General features: G+C 37.8%; 1 long non-coding RNA gene across 1 annotated transcript in view; it reads right to left on the bottom strand.

Annotated features, from left to right (window-relative positions):
• Window positions 1-9,635: 9,635 nt before the first annotated feature.
• The window catches only part of LOC140843580 (uncharacterized), a 32,892-nt gene continuing 18,324 nt past the window's right edge, over window positions 9,636-24,203 (bottom strand). Inside the window, exon 3 of the long non-coding RNA XR_012121428.1 lies at window positions 9,636-12,498. This is a non-coding gene — a long non-coding RNA (uncharacterized lncRNA). The remainder of the gene's footprint in view (window positions 12,499-24,203) is intronic.

The raw sequence follows: 24,203 nt of genomic DNA on the forward strand, positions 1-24,203 counted from the left end.
TTTTTTATTTGCTCAACACTGACTATGCACCATAATGTCTGTATTGAGTATGTGGAAGTTAGTAGTAAAATAATCAATAATGCTGATTAAATTATCTCCTGAAGTCATTTTATGTGCCACTATTTCACACTTTTAGCTTCTGGACAGTTATATGTTTGGTGAGAGAGAATTTTCATGTGGATTAGTATATCTATGTTCAAAATGATGAAAATGGAAACAACCTCTCCATGCTTTGACAGTTTGAGGTAGGGTCTGATATGGTTCAAGATGACCAATAACCAATATTGACTGTGAAGTCCCCAAGGGACGTTAAATTTTGCTGTTGAGAAAAGACTACAGAAGTCAGGTAGCATATGTTTTAACAGAGAATATAAAAATATTAAATAAAAGGTTCTTGAGGTATAATTGAAGAATAGACTCCACAAAATTTGAGTACAACCTGGTAACCTTTAGCATATGGATTCACCCATGAAATTATTGCCACACCAAAATAACAAATATATCAGTCCTCCAGGTTTCCTCTTGCCCTTTGTAGCCTCTGCCCACTGCCCCTTCCTGTTGTCCCTCACCAGGCAACTGCTGATATAATTTGTTACCATAGATTAATTTGCAACTTATAGAATTTTATATAAACTCAGTAATATAGTATATATTGTTTTATTGTCTGAATCTTTCATTCAGAATAATCATTTTGAGATTCATTCATGTTATTGGGTGTATTAATAATTTATCCACTTTTATGGCTGAATAGAGTTGCATTGCATGGACACACCACTCATTTCTAAATTGTTACTCATTCCTAAGTTGGGCATTTGGGTTGTTTCCAGTATATGGCAGTTACAAATTAAGCTGCCATGAACGTTCATATACAAGTCATCATGTGACCATACGTTTCGTTTTGTTTTGGCAGATGCCTAAGAGTGACATGGCTGAGTCATATGGCAGGTGGATGTTGGACCTTTTTAAACAAACATGTCACACTTTTCCAAAAGTGGCTTGCTGTTTTGCATTCTCACTAGAAGTATATGAAAGTTGCAATTTCTTCAAAACATTTGGTATGGTCAACTATTTTTATTACTTCTGGCCATCTAATTTAGCAGTAGCTAAAATCTCTGGTCAATATTTTCAGCCGTGTAGCTCTTCCCATGAGCATCTTGGTGTCTCCTCAAAGTCTTTGCAATTAAGCAGCAGTTACATGAAGATTTGGGAGTTCTCCACCTGTGGATTCATCCTTTTCAGAATCTCCCCCTCCATCTTCAGCCACTCTGGAAGCTTCAAACCTCTCTTAATATTACAAGATGACTATGGTTTTCTCCTTGAGTTCTACCCCCTCCATACTATACACTGACCCTTAAGCATATATGAAAATATTTCAAGGGTTGAATTCCCACTGGATTCTGCTAGCCTTTGGTTGCTCTTTAGGACCTTCTAATAGATAATTATTTATGAAGAAAAAACATTTTATTTGACCATGATGCCCCCCTATCCCTTTGGTTTAACATCTTTCTTTTCCCTGCCAAATTTGTTAAAATGTTTTAACTGCAGTGGACTTATTTTTCTTACCATCCATTACCAACTCCATCTATGTAGAATGGCTTCATTATTGAAATAGTTCGTGGAAAAGTCACTAACAAGTAGTTCCTCCCCTTGTGGACCACACCACCAATTGGCCTGTTCACTCTAAGTTCCATGTGAAATTGTTGACCTTGTTTGTCTTTTACCAACTGAGTAAACTCCGAATTTTTAACCTCAACCTTCACCTTTAAATTTTTAAATTTTCATTATTAATAAAGCTAAATGTTTGCGATGTTATTCTACTTAAAATACGTTTCTTCTAACAACTAAATGAGATTTAAAGATTTTCATTAAGATATTAATACTTAAAACTCTGTTAATAAGCAATAGACATTAATCTTCATTAAAAAAATAGAATTTTTATAAAGCTTTTATAGATGCTGAAAAAAATCAGTCAAGGGTAGTAAATGAGTAAAGATAGTACTTTCTATGTGTTTCTTCAAATTATAGCTCACTTACCCCTGAAAAATATTTTTTCTGCTCAATTTCCTGGTATTATTTAAGGAGATTCTGTCAGAAAAAAAAACAAGGAAGTTCTTGCTAAGAAAACATAAATGAGAAGCTGCTCTGCATCTGGCTTCATCTCCGGAAAATTCCTTATGCCAATTAGATTCTGGAATTTACAGTGCTTTTTAAGGCAAAGTGGTTGAGTTAGCTCAAAAAAAGCTGAGCCAAGTTTATAGGAAAATGCCACATGGGCTTTCCAAGCACATATTGGAAGAGGTAATATGAAGTAAAACTACAGGTGAGCAAAGAATTTTCTCCAAGCCTCAGGAAACAGATGTGTTGCTTTTTTGCACAGTTGGTGAAGAAATAGCTCAGGAATCCCTAATATGAACAATCATCCAATGTCTTCTCAACACGTAAAAACCAGACGTGCCTCCCTACTTTACAGTGAACATACATTTTACTGCTCTTTTTAGTTATCAACACATTGCAATGGATAAGGAATTAAATCTCAAATGTAATTTTTTTAATTAAGGTATCATAGATATACAATTTTAGGAAGGTTTCACATGAGCAACATTGTGGTTTCAATAATTCATCCATATGATCAAGTCCCCCCCAACCTTGTTGCAATCACTGTCCATCAGCGTAGTAAGATGCTACAGAGTCATTACTTGTCTTCTTTGTGCTGTACTGCCTTCCCAGTGACCTAACTATATTGTAATTGCTAATTACAGTGCCCCATAATCCCCTTCTCCTCAATCCCCATCTACTCTCCCCAACCCCTTCCCTTTGGTAACCACTAGTCCCTTCTTGGACTCTGTCAGTCTGCTGCTGTTTTGTTCCTTCAGTTTGCTTTGTTGTTATATTCCACAAATGAGTGAAATCATTTGGTACTTGTCTTTCTCCACCTGGCTTATTTCACTGAGCATAATACCCTCTAGCTCCATCCATGTTGTTGCAACTGGTAGGATTTGTTTTCTTCTTAACGGCTGAATAATATTCCATTGTGTATATGTACTACATCTTCTTTATCCAGTCATATACTGATGGACACTTAGGTTGCTTCCATATCTTGGCTATTGCAGATAGTGCAGTGATAAACATAGGGGTGCATATGTCTTTTTGAATTGGGGATCTTGGTTCTTCCGGTAAATTCCTAGGAGTGGAATTTCTGGGTATTTCTATTTTTAGATTTTTGAAGAACCTCTATGTTGCTTTCCACAATGGTTGAACTAATTGACATTCCCACCAACAGTGTAGGAGGGTTCCCCTTTCTCCACATCCTTGACAGCATTTGTTGTTTCTTGTCTTTTGGATTGTTGGCCATCCTAACTGGTGTGAGGTGATAGCTCATTGTGGTTTTAATTTGCATTTCCCTGCTGATTAGCGATGTGGAGCATCTTTTCATGTGCCTATTGGCCATCTGAATTTTTTCTTTGGAAAAGTGTTCAGATCCTCTGCCCATTCTTTAATTGAGTTATTTGTGTTTTGGGTGTTGAGACGTCCTTATTGGATAAGTCATTTATGAATATATTCTCCCATACAATAGGATGCCTTTTTGTTCTGATGTTGCTCTTTGCTGTACAGGTTTTTAGTTTGATGTAGTCCCATTTGTTCATTTTTGCTTTAGTTTCCCTTGACAGAGGAGATGTGTTCAGGAAAAAAATTTCCTAGTTTATTTTCAAGAGTTTTTTGCCTATGTTTTCTTCAATGAGTTTTATGGTTTCATAACTTACATTCAGGTGTTTGATCCATTTCTAGTTTACTTTTGTGTATGGAGTTAGACAATATATTTCAGTTTCATTCTCTTACATGTTGCTGTCCAGTTTTGCCAACACCAGTTGTTGAAGAGGCTTTCACTTCCCAATTATATATCCATGGCTCCTTTATTGTATATTAATTGGCCATAAATGTGTGAGTTTATATCTGGGCTCTCTATTCTGTTCAATTGATCTATAGGTCTGTTTTTGTGCCAGTTAACAAACTGTTATGAGTACTGTGCTTTGTAGTAGAGCTTGAAGTTAGGAAGCATAATCCCCCAAACTTTGTTCTTCCTTTTCAGAATTGCTTTGAATATCCGGGGTCTTTTGTGGTTCCATATGAATTTTAGAACTATTTGTTCTAGTTCATTGAAGAATGCCATTTGTGTTTTGATAAGGATTCCATTGAATATGAAAATTGCTTTAGGCAGGATGGCTATTTTAACAATATTAATTCTTCCTATTCATGAGCATGGGATGTATTTCATTTATTGGTGTCTTCTTTAATTTCTATCATGAGTGTCTTGTCATTTTCAGAGTATAGGGCTTTCACCTCCTTGGTTAGGTTTATTCCTAGGTATTTCATTCTTTTTGACACAATTGTAACTTGAGTTGTTTTCCTGATTTCTCTTTCTGCTAGTTCATCATCAGTATATAGGACTGCAACAGATTTCTGTGTATTAATTTTGTATCCTGCAACATTGCTAAATTCAGTTATTAGTTCTAATAGTTTTGGGGTAGACTCTTCAGGTTTTTTTATTATTTTTATTTATTTATTTATTTATTTTTTAATTTTTAATTTTTTTATTTTTTTTTAGAGGGCATCTCTCATATATATTGATCAAATGGTTGTTAACAACAATAAAATTCTGTATAGGGGACTCAATGCACAATCATTAATCAACCCCAAACCTAATTCTCAACAGTCTCCAATCTTCTGAAGCATAACAAACAAGTTCTTACATGGTGAACAAGTTCTTACATAGTGAATAAGTTCTTACATGGTGATTCTTACATGGTGAACAGTGCAAGGGCAGTCATATCACAGAAACTTTCAGTTTTGATCACGCATCATGAACTATAAACAATCAAGTCAGATATGATTATTCATTTGATTTTTATACTTGATTTATATGTGAATCCCACATTTCTCCCTTATTATTATTATTATTATTTTTAAATAAAATGCTGAAGTGGTAGATAGATGCAAGATAAAGGTAGAAAACATAATTTAGTGCTGTAAGAGGGCAAATGTAGATGATCAGGTCTGTGCCTATAGACTAAGTATTAATCCAAGCTAGACAAGGGCAACAAAACATCCACAGATGCAGAAGATTTGTCTCAAAACAGGGGGGTGAGGTTCTAAGCCTCACCTCTATTTTTAGTTTTTTTATATACAATATCATGTCATCTCCAAACAGTGACAGTTTAACTTTTTCCTTGCCAATCTGGATTCTTTTTATTTCTCTGTGTTGTCTAACTACTGTGGGTAGGACTTCCAGTGCTATGTTGAATAAAAATGGGGAGAGTGGGCATCCCTGTATTGTTCCCGATCTTATAGGAAAACCTTTCAGTTTTTGCTGTTAAGCATGATGTTGGCTGTAAGTTTGTCATATATGGCTTTTATTATATTGAGGTACTTGCCCTCTATAGCCATTTTGTTGAGAGATTTTATCATGAATGGATGTTGAATTTTGTCAAATGCTTTTCTGGCATCTATTGAGATGATCATGTGACTTTTGTCCTTGTCCTTCTTTTGTTAATGTGGTGGATGATGTTGATGGAATTTCAAATATTGCACCATCCTTGCATCCCTGGGATAAATACCACTAGGTCATGATGGATGATCTTTTGATGTATTTTTGAATTCAGTTTGCTAATATTTTGTTGAGGATTTTTACATCTATGTTCATCAGGAATATTGGTCTGTAATTTTCTTTTTTTGTGGTGTCTTTGGTTTTGGTATTAGAGAGATACTGGTCTCATAGAATGAGTTTGGAAGTGTTCCCTCCTGTTTTACTTTATGGAAAACTTTATGGAGAATGGGTATTATGTCTTCTCTATATGTTCGATAAAATTCAGCAATGAAGCCATCTGGTCCAGGAGTTTTGTTCTTGGGTAGTTTTTTGATTACCAGTTCAATTTCATTGCTGGTAAGTAGTCTGTTCAGATTTTGTTTCTTCCTGGGTCTGTCTTGGGAGGTTGTATTTTTCTTAAAAGTTTTGCATTTCTTCTAGGTTATCCAATTTGTTGGTACATAATTTTTCATATTATTCTCTAATAATTCTTTGTATTTCTGTGGTGTTTGTATTGATTTTTCCTTTCTCATTTCTGATTCTGTTTATGTGTGTAGACTCTCTTTTTTCCTTGATAAGTCTGGCTAGGGATTTATCTATTTTGTTTATTTTCTCAAAGAACCAGCTCTTGGTTTCATTAATCCTTTCTATTGTTTAATTCTCCTCAATTTTTTATTTATTCTCTTATCTTTATTATGTCCCTCCTTCTACCGACTTTGGGCCTCATTTGTTCTTCTTTCTCCAGTTTCATTAATTGTGAATTTAGACTTTTCCTTTGTGATTGTTCTTCCTTTTTTAATTAGGCCTAAATTGCTATATATTTTCCTCTTTGAACACCTTCACTACGTCCCAAAGAAGTTGGGGTGTTGAGCTGTTATTTTCATTTGTCTCCATATATTGTTTGATCTCTGTTTTAATTTGGTCATTGATCCATTGATTATTTAGGAACATATTTTGAAGCCTCTATGTGTTTGTAGGCTTTTTTGTTTTCTTTACATTATTTATTCCTAGTTTCATAAGTTTGTTGTCTGAGAAGCTGGTTGGCACCTTTTCAATCTTTTAAATTTACTGAGGCTCTTTCTATAGTCTACTATTTGATCTGCTCTGGAAAACATTCCATGTACACTTGAGAAGAATGTGTATCCTGCTGCTTTTGGGTGGAGTGTTCTGTAGACGTCCGTTAGGTCCATCTGGTCTAATGCATTGTTCAGTACCTCTGTCTCCATACTTATTTTCTGTCTGGTTGATCTGCCTTTTAGAGGCTGTGGTATGTTGAAGTCTCCTAAAATGAATGCATTGCATTCTATTTCCCCCTTTAATTCTGTATTTGTTTCACATATTTAGATGCTCCTCTATTGGGTGCATAGATGTTTATAATGGTTATATCCTCTTTTTGGACTGACCCCTTTATTATTATGTAATGTCCTTCTTTGTCTTTTGTTACTTTCTGTTTTGAAATCTATTTTGTCTGATATAAGTACTGCTACTCCTACCTTTTTCTCCCTATTATTTGCATGAAATATCTTTTTCTATCCCTTCTCTTTTCATCTGTGTATGTCTTTGGGTTTGAAGTGAGTCTCTTGTAGGCAACATATAGATGGGTTCTGTTTTCTAATCCATTCTATATCTCTATCTTTTGATTGGTGCATTCAGTCCATTTACATTTAGGGTATGTATGGATAGATATATACTTATTGTTATTGCAGGCTTTAGATTTGTGGTTACCAAAGGTTCAAGGGTAGCTTCTTCACTATCTAACAGTCTCACTTAACTCCCTTATTATGCTATTTCAAACACAATCTGAAAGTTCTTTTTTGTTCTGTCTTCTTTTTCTGCCTCCTCCACTCTTTGTATATTAGGTATCATATTCTGTACTCTTTGTGTATCCCTTCACTTTGTGAGTAGTTGATTTAATTTTGCATTTGCTTAGTAACTAATTGGTCTGCTTCTGTTACTGTGGGTTTATTTTCTCTGGTGACAGCTATTTAGCCTTAGTAGCACTTCCATCTATAGCAGTTCCTTTAAAATACACTGTAAAGATGGTTTGTGAGAGGTAAATTCACTCAACTTTGCTTATCTGGAAATTGTTTTATCCCTGTTTCAAGCTGAAATGATAATCTTGCCGAAGTAGAGGATTCTTGGTTGGAGGCCCTTCTGTTTCATTGCATTAAATATATCAGACCACTCCCTTCTGGCCTATAATGTTTCTGCTCATGATAGCCTGATGGAATTTTCTTTATAAGTGACATTTTTTTCTCTCTCTGACTGCTTTTAATACTCTCTCCTTGTCCTTGATCTTTGACATTTTAATTATGATATGTCTTGGTGTCTTTCTAGGGTTCCTTGTGTTGGGAGATCTCTGCACTTCCATGACCTGAGTGACTATTTCCTTCCCCAGATTGGGGAAGTTTTCAGCAATTATTTCCTCAAAGAGACTTTCTGTCCCTTTTTCTCTTTTCTTCTTCTTCTGGTACCCTTATAATGTGAATATTGTTCCATTTGGATTGGTCACACAGTTCTCTTATTATTCCTTCATTCCTAGAGATCCTTTTCCTCTCTGTGCCTCAGCTTCTTTGTTTTCCTGTTCTCCAATTTCTATTTCATTTACTGTTTCCTCTACCTCATCTAATCTGCTTTTAAATCCTTCATTGTATGTTTCATTTAATATACTGTATTTTTCAAAGTTTCTATCCTTTCTTGAAGTCCTCCCTGAGATCTTGACTATTTTTCTGTAGCTCCTTGAGCATGTTTATGGTTTTTATTTTGAAATCTCTATCAAGAAGCTTGGTGATTTCAGTTTCACTTAGCCCTCTTTCTGATGTTTGAGTGATTCTGGTTTGTACAAAAATTTTTTTTCCATTTCATATTTCTAATTATTACTATGGAATAATAACTTTGTGTGGGCACAGCTCTCTAGTGCCAAGAAGCTGTACTCTCTGGAGTGGCTCAGTAGCTGGAGCAATGATGGGAGATGCAGGTACGCAGCACCCACACTGCTCGGAGAAAAAAGCTCTTTCCTGCTTCATGGCTGCAGTTCCTGAGTCCACTGCCAGGGCCAGTGGGCTGAGTGCACAGGAAACATCCTCTGTCTTATGCTGCTATAGCTGCTGTAGGTAGGGTGAACCTTCAGCTGGCATGACACAATGGCGGGGGCAGCTGGTGTGCAGACCAGTGCCTGCCGGGAGGAAGGAACGGCAGGCTATGTATCATGGTGGGGGTCCTCAGAGCTGTGTTGCCAGCCAGGGGCATGGAGTGTCTGAAGCTCCTAAAAGTTCCTGACCTGCTGGGCTGAGTGTGCCAGGATGATTTTTTCCACTTGTCCTTTCTCTTGAGCAGCAAGCTCTGTTTAATCTTTTTCCCTTTATCACCCACTCACTATTGGGATGTCTTTCAATGTGCCCACCTTTCTTTTGTTCCAGAGCAGCCTATTGTGTGTACCTCTTCTCCACAAGTGGCTGGAATCTGTCTCTCTGAGTATCTGCCTATCTTTGCTTTCCAAACCCCGCTAATCTCCAGAGCACCATGTAATATGGGTTCATGTTCCCAGAGCAGATCTCCAGGGATGGGTATTTAGCATTCCTGGGCTTCTACTTCCTGCCTGCTCTGTTTCTCTTCCTCCCACCTGTGAGCTGTGCTGGGGGGAGGGCTTGGGTCTTGCCAGATCATGGTTTTACAACTTTACCCTTTTCTGTGAGGTCTCTTTTCCCCACATGTAGGCAGTCTGTTCTGCAGTCTTCGGGTCACTCTTTTGGGATTAGTTTTATTTGCTGTATTTTCATGTTATATTTAGTTTTGGGAGGGGGTTTCTGCCTCACTGCTCAGACTGCCATGTTTTTCACCCTTGAATATAATTTATAAAATTAAGAAATACTAAAATCACATTTTCCTCCTCCAAATTTCACTGATTTCTGGACTTACCCAAAGAAGTTGAATATAGAGGACATTTCTATAGTTCAATACCAAATAAAAATTGCTGAAATGTTCACAACACATCACCATCAACACATATTTATTGACCACCCATTACAGGCAAGGCACTGTGTTCAGGGCCAAAAAAACTTATAAAAAAATATAAAACAATGGAATAAGTACAATAATAATGCAAATACCAAGCATGGTGACTGAAGAGAAGGAAAGAATCATCTCTTCCTGAAGGTATTACACAGATAAGGTAAATGATAAGAGTTTGAAGTACAAGTAAGAGTTGGTTCATTTACAAAGTTAGGGGTTTTCTCTTCATTCAGAAGATGCTGCAGTGACCAGGGGATGACAGAACTGGGGAAAGTGGCCAGAGATGAAGCAATGGAAAGGTCAGGGGGAAGTCCCATCAGGGAGAATTATCTAGAGCAGACCAATAAAGGAAATAGACACCTTTAGATTCATTACTTAAGCCATATGGGAGAGTATCTTTGAGGAAGACAACACTGAAGAGACTTGTTAGGGATTATAGTATTCTGGGTAAATTATCAGTCCAAACTAGGACACAAGGGAGGGCCTCAATAAGAGCTCATGGAAGGAAGAAGGGAAGGAAGGAGAAGCAAAGGTTGAGAAGGAAGGAGGAGAGAGAAAGTCAAGTCAGTCTTGTCCTCTCCTTCCTCAGATGAGGAAGCTGAGGTCCTGAGAGATGAAAGTGCCTTATCCAGTCTATAGAAATAGATGTTAGGACTTCCAGGCCAGCACATCTTATATGGGGAGGGGACTTTGACTTAAAGCATTAGGAAGAAACTTAAAAAATAATAGCATCTGCAGAAATCTCACTCCCTTTGCTGACTTTTTAAAATACTGATTTTAACCTCAAGAAAAGCATGTGTTACTGATTGGAATGTAATGTTATTGGCAATGCCTTTGTACATATTTTCCAGACTTCATGGAGCTGGCTTAGATTTTTCTTTCCTCCAACCAAAGCCCATGTTTGCTGAAATTCTGTTACAATACAATATGAGATTTCTCCTTGCATATGTCTGTTTCCATGTTTGTCTTCATTATCACCAAACTTTTCAGGGTTAGAGTTGAATTTGTAATCTCTACACCACCTCCAAAACTTTCCAAAAGATAATATACTACAGATAGTCTTTTAGACAATATATTCTTAACTAAGCTAAGTGTTTCTTCACATTTTCCAGAACACACCATTGATGTTTAAGAAGAACCAAATGAGGACACATTTCCTCATTCTTTATTCATTTAAATACCAACCCTTTTTGAGTTAAATATCTTGAGTTCAATAAGGTTAACTCTTAAAAACAAATGTTATAATGTTTTCTAACCATGCCACAGAATGAATTGAGAACTGAATCAAAAAAGTTTAGCTGACTCATCTCAACCCATATTAATTATAAAATTGATACAAAGTTAATGTTATCATAATTTCCAGGTTTCTAATTCTGTCAGTACCAACACCATTATTACAGTCTCCTGGGCTAAAAGCTTTGACATCACTTTTTATTCTGCCCTTTTTTGCCCATTTCAAGTAATTTAATAGCAACTCCATTTGCAATATTTCACATAAAACTGCCTTGAGCCTCCTAATAGTAATTAATCTCTCCCTTGTCCATATTCTCTTAATTTTTTTACCTTTATTATAGCACTTATTAAAGTATAACTTGTATTAAATAGCTATAAAAGTTATCTATCTGCTCTACAGAGAGAAGAGACAATGTCTTATGCAATTTTTTAACCCCTACAATGCCTGATTCTCCATGTATATGAACTTACAAGTGCAGTGTTAAGCATGCAGTAGGTATATAGTAGGCAAATAAAACTGTTTTTCAAACTCTAAAGATTTTAACTGACTATCCTCACAAGACAGATCTTCATAAATCATTATTTTCAACACCATTTTGTACAATCTCCCTACTACCTGCTCTGTCAGGTATAAACTTAGGTAATTCTTTTAATGTATTTGACAATATTTCCCTACTGCACATTTCTAACATATTTATTACCAATTTGTAAATAAATCCTCTATTCCAGGTATAATGGAATCCCAACTGACTTCTATCCCCACAATCCTTATTTTAATTGTTTTTTCCCCAAATTGTGGTGCCCTCCTGGTCCTTTCCAAATCCTACCCACAATTCCAGATCCAGCTTTGGCCTACCTCATCTATGACACTTTAAGTGATCCCTTTTGCCTTCCTCTCTAGACTTAATTCCTTTATTTATAAGATGTAGTAGCATTGTTAGATTTGAATGAGAGCATCGGTACAGACTGGAAAATAAGAGACAATCAGTGAGGTACATAAATTGCTACACTAAGGCAATATATTGCAATTATACCAAATATTACTAATAACTATGAATTTAAGTTCTTTAGGAGACAGAATTGCTGAAAAGACAAATGTTTTCAACAAATTACTCCCTAACAATCTCTAACAATCTGTACCAATAATGATGATTATTCTCTACCATTTTGCAATTTCTTACAACAATGAGGAATTTGTTTCTGCCTGACAAAGGAAAAGGAAACATTTATTGAGATAAGCCGTTGTTGAGAACTTCCAACTTTCAGAGAATGTCCACACATTCTTAACCTTATGATAATATTTTGTTATTTATTGGAGAGCTCTAGTTCATTAGAAGTCCTTAATCCAGCTAAGCAGCCAAAGATGTGAGCTGCATAACAAACCACTTCAAAATTCAGTGACTTACAACAGCATTTATTCTCCTAAGTCTGCAGGTCAACCGTAGTTCTTCCAAGCTAGGATGGCCTCCGCTAGGCTGCTCTGCTTCACGTTGGAGAGCTGTTCCATGCATCTCATTCTAGGGCCTCCTAAAATGGCATGTTCTTTCCATACTTCAGCTCCACAGCTAAATCTAGGAAGCACATGCAAGGCATTCTGTTTGCTTCCACAAACATTTTATTAGCCAAAGCATGTCAAACAGCCAAACCCGACATCAATGGAAAGTAGATATTTGCTGAAAAATAAAACAATCACAAAAATATAAAATATGAGTGGATTCCTAGATACTGAAGGTAAGCAGGTAAAGCTGTCAGCCATTAAAAACAAAAGTACAGGAAACAAAGAATGAAGGCAGTTAATTTTCAAGTGAATGCTGGACGTAAAAATTAGAGAATGCAAATCTGATTTCAAGGACAGGAAGCAGTATAGGCATTGTGGTTAAGAACCTAGTATTGAAATCGGAGAGTTCCAGGTTTGAAGTATGTATGAGTCTGCCACATACTTGCAGATTATCTCTTACACTTCAATTTCCTCATATGTTATACAGAAATTAGTGAGATCAACTTCTTGGATGAAGGGAATCTGGAATGATATTGTATGTGCATAAATCACTAAAAACAGCTTCTGGTGTATACATAATCAATATAGGTAGTGGTTTTTATTTTATTGGACATGTTTTCCTACTTTTATGCAACACTCCTATCTTCTAGAAATAGCTCTCCTAAACCTATCTCAAATAGGAGGGCTGCTAATTGTAGCACCCAGACCCTAGCCACATTAATTGGTCCAAAGGATACTTGATCCATGTAAAGTTAGCTACAATAGTATGGGTTCTAATTTATTTCACTACTAATCTTTTTAAGTCTTCTAGGAGAAATGAGAAAGGAGTAAGCACATCCTGTTATGACAAAAGTATGAGCCCAAGATTATGGAATGGGTACCAAATATAAAAAGGGAGTAGGAATAAATCTGAATGGCTCAAGGTATGGTTGTATTGAAAATGTCACATCTCCCTCCCCTCAATCTTAGCTGCTTGCCAGACCTTCAGCGGCTTGCTCTACTTCAGCCTCTGCTGTGGTTGAACAATTCCTTGACTAAAGGCTTGAAAAGTGCCTAATATTTGGGCTTGCTCTCTTGTATCCCTGCCACTGCCATGCAGAAAAACAGTCCCGGTAAGCCCACTAGTTGTAGGAGGAGGGTGAGAGATACTCAGAGTGGAGCCCTACTACCCTAGTTTAGGCCATTCCAGGGGCCTACATTGAAAGGAAAAGAGGGGACGTGAACTCCATAGTCCAAGCAGGTTTATTGCTAAACCTGAGAGGGAGCCCTCTGTTCTGGCGAGCAGAACAAAGAAGGCATCTCTTACAGGCTAAGACGCTTTTTAGGGACAGGTTTTTCTGGCTGACTTTTTGAGGGGATGAGTCAGGGAAAAGGTGGGCTTGTGGCTTGCTGACGTGTCCTCTGGAGAATGCCTATAGCCTCAATAAGATGAAACCTAGGTCTCTCTGAGACTACGAGTGGGCTTATTCAAAAAGGCAGTACTCCTGTCTAGATTCTATCATATATGATCCCAGATAACCCTCAGAAGTATGACTCAGTCAAGTGCTCGGCTGAGTACAGCCTAAATCAGCAATTGACTTAATCAGGTCCGTGATAATAAACGATTGTTGTTATAAGCCACTGAATTTGGAGTCATTTGAATTGCAGCTTTTTTTTTTTTTGGCAGTAAATAACAGTAACATTTATTTATCATTTCTGTCCCTCCTTCTGATGGCTATAGAGGCACAGAAGATGTGGAGGACGGAGAATCTTGTTAGCTGTCCCAGTGTTTGAACTCATAAGAAAAACATCACAGAGAATCTCTACCTACCTCCCGTATATGTGATATAGAACACGGGGGCAGTAAACCACAGTCTGCAAGTCAAGTCTAGTCTGTGAACTGCTTTTCTATGGTCCAGGAGCTAAAGATGCCTTATACATTTCCAGCAGTCATAAGAAACAAAGACACAAATATGTGACACATGTGCAAATTCTAAATTATTTACTATCTAGCCCTTTATAGAAAAAGTTTGTCAACCACTGATCTGGAACACAAATCTCTGAAAGAACAAAATATACTAAATCCAGCAGGGGCTGAGCTTCCTATTACCAACTTTGTCCTTCCAAGCCATTGTCAAAATCCAGACAGGGTTTTGTAAATCATGGTCCTACAAAGATAAGAGTCTCTCATGTCCATATTAGAAGATTTAGCTAGGGACGAATAGGTCAAACTAACTTAATCAGAGAAATGTTTACTCTTATTATAACGATGATCTTTAAATTTGAGCAATGCCTATTTTTGAAAACTGACAAAGCTATAAAGAAATAAAAGATGTTTAATTTTAGCAAATAGAGGCAAACACATTTAACTCTTTAGTATTTGTTCCAACTCTGTTACATGCATAATGTTGCCCAGCTGAGATAATAGTCACTATTAAATTGCACAACCTGATGTCACACTTAGTATTAAAACTTCAACATTATTCTCTTTAAAAACTTTCATAAACATAATTTTAATGGGTTCATTCAATTTCACTCTTTATAACATTAGGGTTATTAAAATATTCATACATGCTTAAGCATTAAATTGTTTCCAGTTTTGTTTTATTTTCTAATTTTTAATAGTTATGAATACTTTGGGGAATAAATTCTTTCCTGTTATTTCAAATTATAATCTAGAATAGATTCTAAGAATTGTTTTTACAAGATTGAAGGATACTTGTATTTTAACTGTTAATAAATAGTTCAGCTTTTCGCCAAAATGGTCCCATGGTTTTACACTATAATTAACTGTACTACTCCCATCAAATTTTGTGATCTCTGCTAATTTAATAACAAACATTTTCCTTTAAATTCATTAGTCGCATGTCTGTTTCTTTTACAAATAATTTTGAGCATTCATTCATTTCTCTTCCGGCAATTTTGATGTTTTTCTTATGAATCTATATGAGCTTACTAAATATTAGAACAGAAAAGTTTTAAGTTCCTTCAGTTTTTTTTCCCAATGCATTGTTTTTGTTTATATACAAACATTGTTATTTTAATGCTATTAAGGTAATGGATCTGTTCCTTTGTTACTTATTTTAATATTTGTACTATAGTATTAGTAATGTAATGTAGGCATATTGTAGGAACCAGAAAATACAGCAATATAAAGAGAAGGAAGTTAAAAAGTCAATAACAAAACTGTAGTAAAGTAGCAAATGAAAAGATAAAATCTCAACCATTACACCACAAACATGCTTTGTCAATAAATTGCATTGCAAACCCAATTTTAACCATTTCATAAAATTAAATAATGCCTATTTGCTTTAATGTACTTAATCATTTCCTATTTGTATCATTAAGTTGTTTATTACTATGAACAGTGTCTCAGTAAATATTTGTACATAAACCTTAGATCATAGTTTTCATTATGTCCTTAGGATAAATTTCTGGAAGCAGAACTATTGAGTCAAGGTATATAAGCACTTTAGGCTTGCAATTTGCTTTCCAAGATGTTGATTTACACATCTACCAATAGTGTACAAGAATGCAAGCTCACAGAACCTGTAATAATACTGTTTTTAAAAATCTTTATTAATTGAATATGCAGAAATGTTTATTTTATGTAAATGTGCATTTCTTTGGTTACAGTTATGTTGAGCATTAACAATTGTTTCTCAGCTCCAAATCCACCCTTCCATGGCTGGCTTGGACAATGCTGACTGGGGCTAGGACTCTGCAAACTATTTTCCCTTTGGCCAGTTCTTTCCCAGTTTGGTCCTGTGACAAGGGGGCACTGGAGGGGCACTGCTAGGCAGGGAAAGCAAGATCAAAGGTCTTCCTTCTTGTCTGTTTCCATCAGTCTTCGCAGCATCAGCTCTCCTCCCTGATGGGAGCAGTAGATTTTAAGAGCAGTGACTGCATTTTCTTTCTGCATTCCTAGAATGATACATGCCACTCAGTGCCATTGGGCAAAGCCATCTTCTCAGAGGTCTGGATTTCAGCTCTGTGTAAGCCTCTTCTAAGCTTCCTGGCTGTGACAACACCAGCCTCTTCACTCTGTTCCTGCTTTCGGGTGTAGTATGGCTCCCTAAAGTTCGCATCTCCACCACCTCAGAAGTTCTGTGGGATAGCTCTGCCCTAGTCCTTGAAGTCAGTAGACAGCCCAGGTCAATGGTTCTAAACTCATCTGCATATCATAATCATCTGAGGCGCTTCCAGCTTCCACAGAGGAGGCTACACCCCAGACCAAATAAATCCCAATCTCCAAGGGGTGGATACAGGTCTCCAGGGGATTACAATGTGCAACAAGTTTGAGACCCACTAACGTAGGGATCGGTTTGAACAAAATAACAAGACAATTAACACAATAGTTTTCTATCCATTACTTATAGAGGGCAACCATCGCTCTCCCCCTCTCTCAAGTGCCTACTGATAACAATGAAAACTACTCTTATCTTTTGACTGAAGCTGAGCTACCTTCATTTCTGTCTTCAGTAGGCCTGAAAGAAAATGCATTTTTTTAATTCATTTGGTGCATTAAAGAAAACTCTTCATCCATCATGGAAAAAAAACAGTGCCAACAGGTATTTTGGTTTCCTGGTAGGCAGGTTGGTTTGTTTAGAATGGCTTATAAGTGGCATTTAAAGGCGCTAAAACAGCCGAAGTGCTCAAAAATGTGTGAAATTTTTCTCTGCTTTTGTAAACAGCAGAGAAAATAGCAGCAGCATCACAAGCTTTCCAATGAATGCCCTGCAATCAGCTGCAGGGAAGGCAGAGCTAAACACCACAGAGTACTCTGCACAGGGGGGAAGATGTGATAAGCATGGCAAAATGCTCTCTTGAAGAGGGTGAACTAAAATGTAAATTTCTGTGTGAATTATCTGGCAAAGACTAATTTCTGCCCACGGAAAGGTTTCAATGTTTGGGAAACAAGAAATCAGAATTTAAAGGGCCTTGATTTGATGTTTTGTGCTTCACATTACTTCAAATAAAGAAAAAAGAAGAAATGCAAAAGGAAAGAAGTGAGATGCGAGCAAAAGGGCAAGCTGCATCCTTCTTCCATGTAAATGAGTTATTCTCCTTAATGAGTCCTGTTCCTGCAATTAGCTGAAAATATGGGATCTGAATGAATGAATAATGCTAAATAAAATAAGAGCTGACCCCAGTCCACAGCTGTTTATTGAAGTGAACCCAGTATGAACCTCTCTATGGCGGTGGCCTCACTTGCAAAGTCAAACGAGCAACTGGTTCAGCTCAACTAATTCAAACCAAAAAAATGCAATGCTTGTCTCAATCATCAGAATGTTTCGGGAGAAAATTATCTTTCTTGTGTTTTCCACTTCATTTGCATTTATAGTTTAAGATAATGTATTCACAGACACAACTCTTTTCTTTACATATGTCCCATGATTTTCATACAATCAGAGTAAATATTTGAGGAAAAATTACCCATAGCTTATCTACATTTTATGATATGTCATTTCTTTGCATTGAAAGAAAAATGCCACCTATGGTGTGTTTTCAAGTTTTCTTATTCCTACACTCAATGCATTTGTTCAAAACCACTTACCAAATCCTTACTACATTGCTAGACATTTGGGTTGCTTTCAAGTGTAACAAATGAATAAGGTATGGCTGTGGTGAGGTAATTTATTGATATAATTAACTTATTATTGTTCTCCTTATTTTTTTTTTCTTTTCCACTTTGTAGGGAGTAGACAGATCCACAGTATTTCCTTTCCTTGGGGATTTTGTTGGCTGCGGGTAAAGTAGTAGCTGCTTCTTTCCCAAACTGAAACGGTCCCAGTTCTATGGATTTGTAATGCCCGGAGGGAGTACAGATACACAGCGCAAGAATCAGTAAGGTCCAATTAGGAGATGGAAACCACACAGTAATTTGAATGAGGACACTTTAATATAAAGAATTATTAACTGTTACAATGGAGTAACTATAAAGGAGAGAGGAAAACTCGAAGGCAGGAGTTGGCAAAATTTTCCTGTTAAAGGATGAAATATGTTAAGCTTTTGCAAATTCAAATCTGCCATTGCAGCAAAGCAGCCAGAGAGAGACAAAATGCAAATGAATGAGTGTGGCTGTGTTCTGATAAATCTTTATTTAAAACAATCAACAGTAGGTTGCAGTTGTCCACCCCTGCTCTAAAGAACACCCTCGGGCTGAGGAACAAAACCCAAAGAAGGACCAACGTGGAGGGGACCTGGCTGGCTTCCTAAGGCCCAGGATTCCTAAGACTTGTGGAAGGTATATGAGGGGCCCGTTGGATGGTGAGGCTGGTTGCATTGTTCCACCAGAGCTGGTTCAGTCACTGGGCTAGCAGAAGCAGCCTCCCAGATGAGTCCCTGGAAGCCCACTTACTGGCAGGGTGGTGGGCAGCCTGGGGCACATAGGGCCCACATCAGGAGGGTCACAGTGAGTGAAGTGGTCACCAGGTTGAGACTGAGGCTAAGAGTTTGCTAGGAGGCTACTCAGTGAGGTGCTCGGGTAGGAGAGAGTGCCCTTAGCAGTAATGTAGAGGAGCAGAGGCAAAAATACTGACAACGCCCAGGAACCAGAAAGGTAAACTTTCCTCCTGCAATGTCCCTCCAGCGCCCCCTATTGACAAGTTTAGCTTCATGATAGTTGCAAAGCAGGTGATGAAAGGGTAGATTGGGAACTGAGAGGTAATAAATTGATCATTGCTGCAGCACATAAGAATTCTCAACACCAGACAGATCCTTCCACAGAACAGACATGCATCTCAGGCCGTAAGTTCAGGTGTACTTTCTACAACTGTAGAAATTGTGTTCAACCCTCTCCTTTCCCGACTCCTAGGCTGGCAAAAAACTAGAACCCCTTTTCTATAGCATATTCCTCTCAGAGCTTGTGTCAAGCATCCAGGGGCCATGGCACTGAGAAGAGAGAAGTCATCTGACCCCTCATTTGTTTGTCTGCAGAGGTTTCCATGGACAATGTCCAGCATAACAATCTGCAGAGCCATTCAGTTCTGGAAGTACCTGTTTTATACTCTAGTTGCCAAATTTTCTCTACTGTGTCCAAGATTAGTTCCACATTTTGTTTCCATATTTTGAATTTTGGATCTATGCCTTAAATAAATGTAAACAAAGTTTATGGAATAGGATTCCTTTGGATAAACACATCTATTTTCATTTTTAATAATAAATATATTTCAGCAGACTCTGGAAAAGTTAGAGAAAACAGCAAGGCTAAATCTCAGTTTGGAATCACTAGGGTGCAGGATTTACCTGCTTAGAGTTACAAAGTATGGCCTCTGCATGCCTTCCCTTTCTCCCTTTTCCATGGCCTCCCCACACATGACTCATCAGAGTACTGTATGCCCTGACAGCCACGGTAGCTTTCACATACCTTTCTCCCCATTTAGCCTTATGTTCACAATGCCAGACTAGGCCAATTGAGCTCCCTGTAGGACTAAACCCCTACTGATAGTAAAACCAGAAAGCCTAGAAACAAAGGTCCATGTTGCCTATACACAAAATAAGAGCAGAACTATATGAGGGCATGTTATCATGTGCCAGGCAATGTCCTAAGGGCTTTATATATACAAATTCATTTAATCCTCATAGCATTCCTGTAAGAAAGGTACACTTACTATCCTCATTTAACAGATGAGGTAACTGAGGCATAGATAGGTTTGGTGACTTATCCAGAAGGAAGTGGCAGAGATACCTGGAATTGAAGCACCTAAGCTTTAACAATCTTCACAGATAATTCATTTTTTTCCACTTTATTGAGGTATAATTGACAAAATTGTATAAAGTATGTGGTGCTCCACAGATGCTTCTGATATGCAAATAGGATTGGAAGCCAATTATAAAGAAATATGTTTATTTGAGCTGTACATTTAATTTTATTACATGACCTTATATTCAGTTCTACCAATACCATGGAGCTAATTGATTTTTTTAGTTCTACAAAATCATACAGATAGAAAAAAATGCCCATTTGAGATTTCACAAAATCTTACGTTTGGTGACCAGTTTGCTTCCAGGTTAAATATAAAACATCTGTGATTGTTTCCTTCTTATGTTTGATATCCCCTTAGGTCCCCAGAGCTCTTTAGCTGGGTGTTGCCATATTGCATGACTGCCTGAAGCAGAATGTCTGGGAGGAGCTAGGACTGAAGTAGCTACGGGCATTCTTGCTGCCAATGTCGATCAACAGCAGTATCCCAGGGGCCGTAACAGGTTCTGAGGATACTATGTCAACTATATATAACTTATTCTGATGATTATAATTTATCTTCCAAGAAGATACTTCAGTGTCCCACTGTCTAAGTCCAAAAATGAATAATTGTTCTATTGTTAATCAGTGGTTAACCTCTTAAAATATTAACTCCTAACACCATATTGCCTCAGATATTATTGATAATTCTCTTTCTACTTCTAAACCAAATCATGAGAAGACAGGCCTTTGCCCAGGTAGTAACCTCACCAACTGTGGTCTTTGCTACAGACCCAGAAATAGCCATGTCTCCCTGTTTCACCTTGTTCCTGCCACCAGCACCATCCACCAAGGGACCTAGGAGGAGTCACATCCCCTGTGCCCAAGACCTCAGTCCTGGTATGGACCCTGAAGCAACTTGTGACCTGGCTCCAGCCACTCTTTAGGTTTCAGAAACTTAGAGGAGACACGCTCTTTATGCCTCTGAGGCAAATTTCCCAACATTGGTCCAACTGCTGATCTTGAAGCAGCCCATATCCTGCCTCTACTCCTCAAAGCTATGGTCCAGAAGCAGTCCTGCCTACCCAGGGGCCTGCAAGGAGACATGCCCATCAGTGCCCCGAAAGGCAGGCCCACCAACATCGGTCTGACTGCGTATCCTGAAATGACCCTGGGACACAGTTCCTCTCAGGTGTGGACCAGGAACAATCCAGTCCACCCAGGCGTCTGGTGAGAGACATACTCGTCTCTGCCTCTGAGGGCAGGCCTACTGACCTCCATCCAGCTGTGGATTCTGGTCCTGGGACTCAGTGCTAGTCCCTCTCAGCTGCATTCTGAGGTCAATCTTGCCCACCCAAGGATCTGCCCAGTAAACTGTCAGGAGCCCTTTACCCAGACCCAGGGGGAGACACGCCCATCTATGGTCCTTGATGGACAGACCCCTCAAATGTAATCTCTTCAAAAACTTTAGTTTTCTAGAATCTTATCATGAGAAGATTCAACCTTCCACCCAGTCTCCCACTGAGAAGCCTGAACAAGCTCATTCACTTTTCTTTCTCATTGTCATCACATCCAGATGGACTCAAATCTCTTATGACTCAGAAGTGTTTCTTAAAAATGTGCCCTTTGTCTGTCTTTGCTGCCACTGCTCTTCAGCTCACGTTGGCATCATGTCTCCCTGGAACTCTTGCTATAGCCTCCTGATTGTTTCCACTTATATTCCCACTGCTTCTGCAGAAGTATTCATTAACTGGTTTCCTTGAATTTATAAAATAAAGCTTGTCACCTCACTCCCAAATTAAAAAAACCCAAATCTTTTCTCTTGTTGGTTTTGGATAGAGATTCCCACTTTGTGGTTTGGCAAACAAAGCTCTTCACAATCCCGTTGACTGTACCTTTCAAATCACCTCTTCCTCCTCCCTTTCCATTTTCGCTGAATGTTTCTTGTGTCTTAGGCATCAGATCCTTTCACGTGGCTGCCTGGGCATAAGTTCCTTCCACTTCCTAACACACTACCACCCACCCCACCTTTTTTATTTGATAAACTACAGTTCATCCCTCAACACTCAGCTCAGTAATATGTTACATGTGAAACTTCCTTATTGGAAAGACTCTTTGCACTATTCTCTCTGCCCCCATAATGCTTTTTCATATCTCTGTAATATTATTACAGCATTATACTACAATTTGTCTGTTTCTATCCTCTACCAAAATAGATTGTGAGTTCCTCCAGAGCAGAGGTGCTAATGCAGTTACTATTTTTAAATGTCTCCTCACTTCACCTACAATGGAGAAATGTCTCTTCTAAATGTCATAAAATTGTTCCTCAAATGCATGACTTGTAGTGAGACAGGCAAGAAAATGTAGTTTGCAGCAGTTAACAAGTTTGCTTTGTAGAAATATTCATTTATTGGAAACTATCAGAATCTCCAAAGATACTGCTTTCCAAACCAGTCATTTAATCCAGATTCCAATTATTTAGCCAATAGTGGGTTGTGCATTTTACTAGGTATGCATGTAATTCTATTATTGGGTGGATTGTCTCCTTAAATTATGTTTATTTCTTCCTTTCATTAAGCTCTTTTGCCAGCCCTTCATAATCTATTTCTGAGGCTCTTGGAGCATTTTCTGTTTCATTTCTTAGGGATTTAGATCTATCCACTCTGCCTGCAAGGGTAACAGGAGAAAACCCAGACAGCACAGGACACACAGGTACAGGTCAGGGATGATGGGCCGGCAGCACCACCTCTCTCCTTCTCCCACTGCCTCCTCCTTGCTTGCAGCCAGGTCCCAGGAGCACCATAAAATCTAAGGCAGCTCCCTTTGCTTTCCCTCGCCTTCCTGTAATGGCAACTCCTTTAAACAATCACCTATGAAGTCACATATAAAATCATGTCTAGAATTATGACAGCAGTATTCATAGATGTGACAAGTTGTCAGAGCAAAAAGGGGCTGGGGTTCTGTGGGGTCCCAGAGGACAACTATTGATCTTTGGAAATCATAGGGACACAAATTCCCCAGCAGTGAATCCTGACAGACAAGGAATAAGGGGCTTTGCAAGAAGGTGAAGTGCCTTGGCAAGAGGAATTTAAGTAGAGATGAATTTTGTCACAAAATTTGCCAAGGAGCTTCAGGAAGGCATTTCTGAAGTCACTTCCAACAGGAGAATCTATGAACTCTATACAATATAAGATTTTCTCTTTATCTTTCTTTTTTTTTTAGCTATTTCTTACCAGAGTTCCAAGACGTTCAGCTAAGATTATGATGGCCACTGAAACAGATAGTATATGCTTTAGTTACCTCATCTTCGTGTTCTTTAATCGACCTTGTTGCAACAAAATGCCAACTTCAGTAGTGATGGCTGGATAAGTGAGAGCTGCCTGCACCCCATGATGGAGTACTGACCCTCCTAGAGGATTGATTTTTGCCTTCCTGAAGGACGTAAGTTATTAACAAGGAAAGAAGGACCTGTAAAGAAAAGTCTGAGATATTTATTTTAACCATTAACTTGAAGTTCTCAGATTGTGACATATCCGTTTTTTCTGCCTTACTTGGACACAACATTTCTTCCTCAGTATTAAGAAACAAAAATGAAATCATTCCTGGAGTGATGTGCAAAGTGAAAATTGTAGTAAATTACTAGGGGAAATTAGTTTTTAAATAGATTTGGCTTTTACATAATATTTGAGTTATTTAATTGCCAAGCTTTTGTGAGCTCATTTCTCATTAGTGCTAACTGGTATGGCTTTGATTTTCCCCAAAAGAAAAATGCTTGTTAGTTTGAAATGTCTGTCATGATAATGAAATATTTCAGAAATTAAATCTGCAGCCCAGATTTAGTGAATCCTCAAATGCTCCAACATGGGACTTTCCCTTTGTTTATAAAACACTTGCAATACTGTAATGCTATATTACCATGAAAATAGTTCAAATAGTGTTTTTGAATGGTATCACATATCTGAGAAATTGGATACCAGTAGGGTTGTATACATGAATAAATGATTTATTGTGCATGACTTCAAGGACTTGAAATGATGCTTAGGAGAAATGCTTACGTGTTGCCTCCTTCGTACAGTTGGAACTCACATTACGTGCTCATTTGGAAAAGTGAAGGCAGGTTAAATTTTACACTTGGAAATCCATTACTGAATTTTCAGATTTCAGCCACCATAAAACAAGAAATTTAAAAACTGAGATAATTTTGACAATGTGAAGTA

The sequence above is a fragment of the Manis javanica genome, chromosome 10 (assembly GCF_040802235.1).
Source record: "Manis javanica isolate MJ-LG chromosome 10, MJ_LKY, whole genome shotgun sequence".
NCBI lineage: Eukaryota > Metazoa > Chordata > Mammalia > Pholidota > Manidae > Manis > Manis javanica.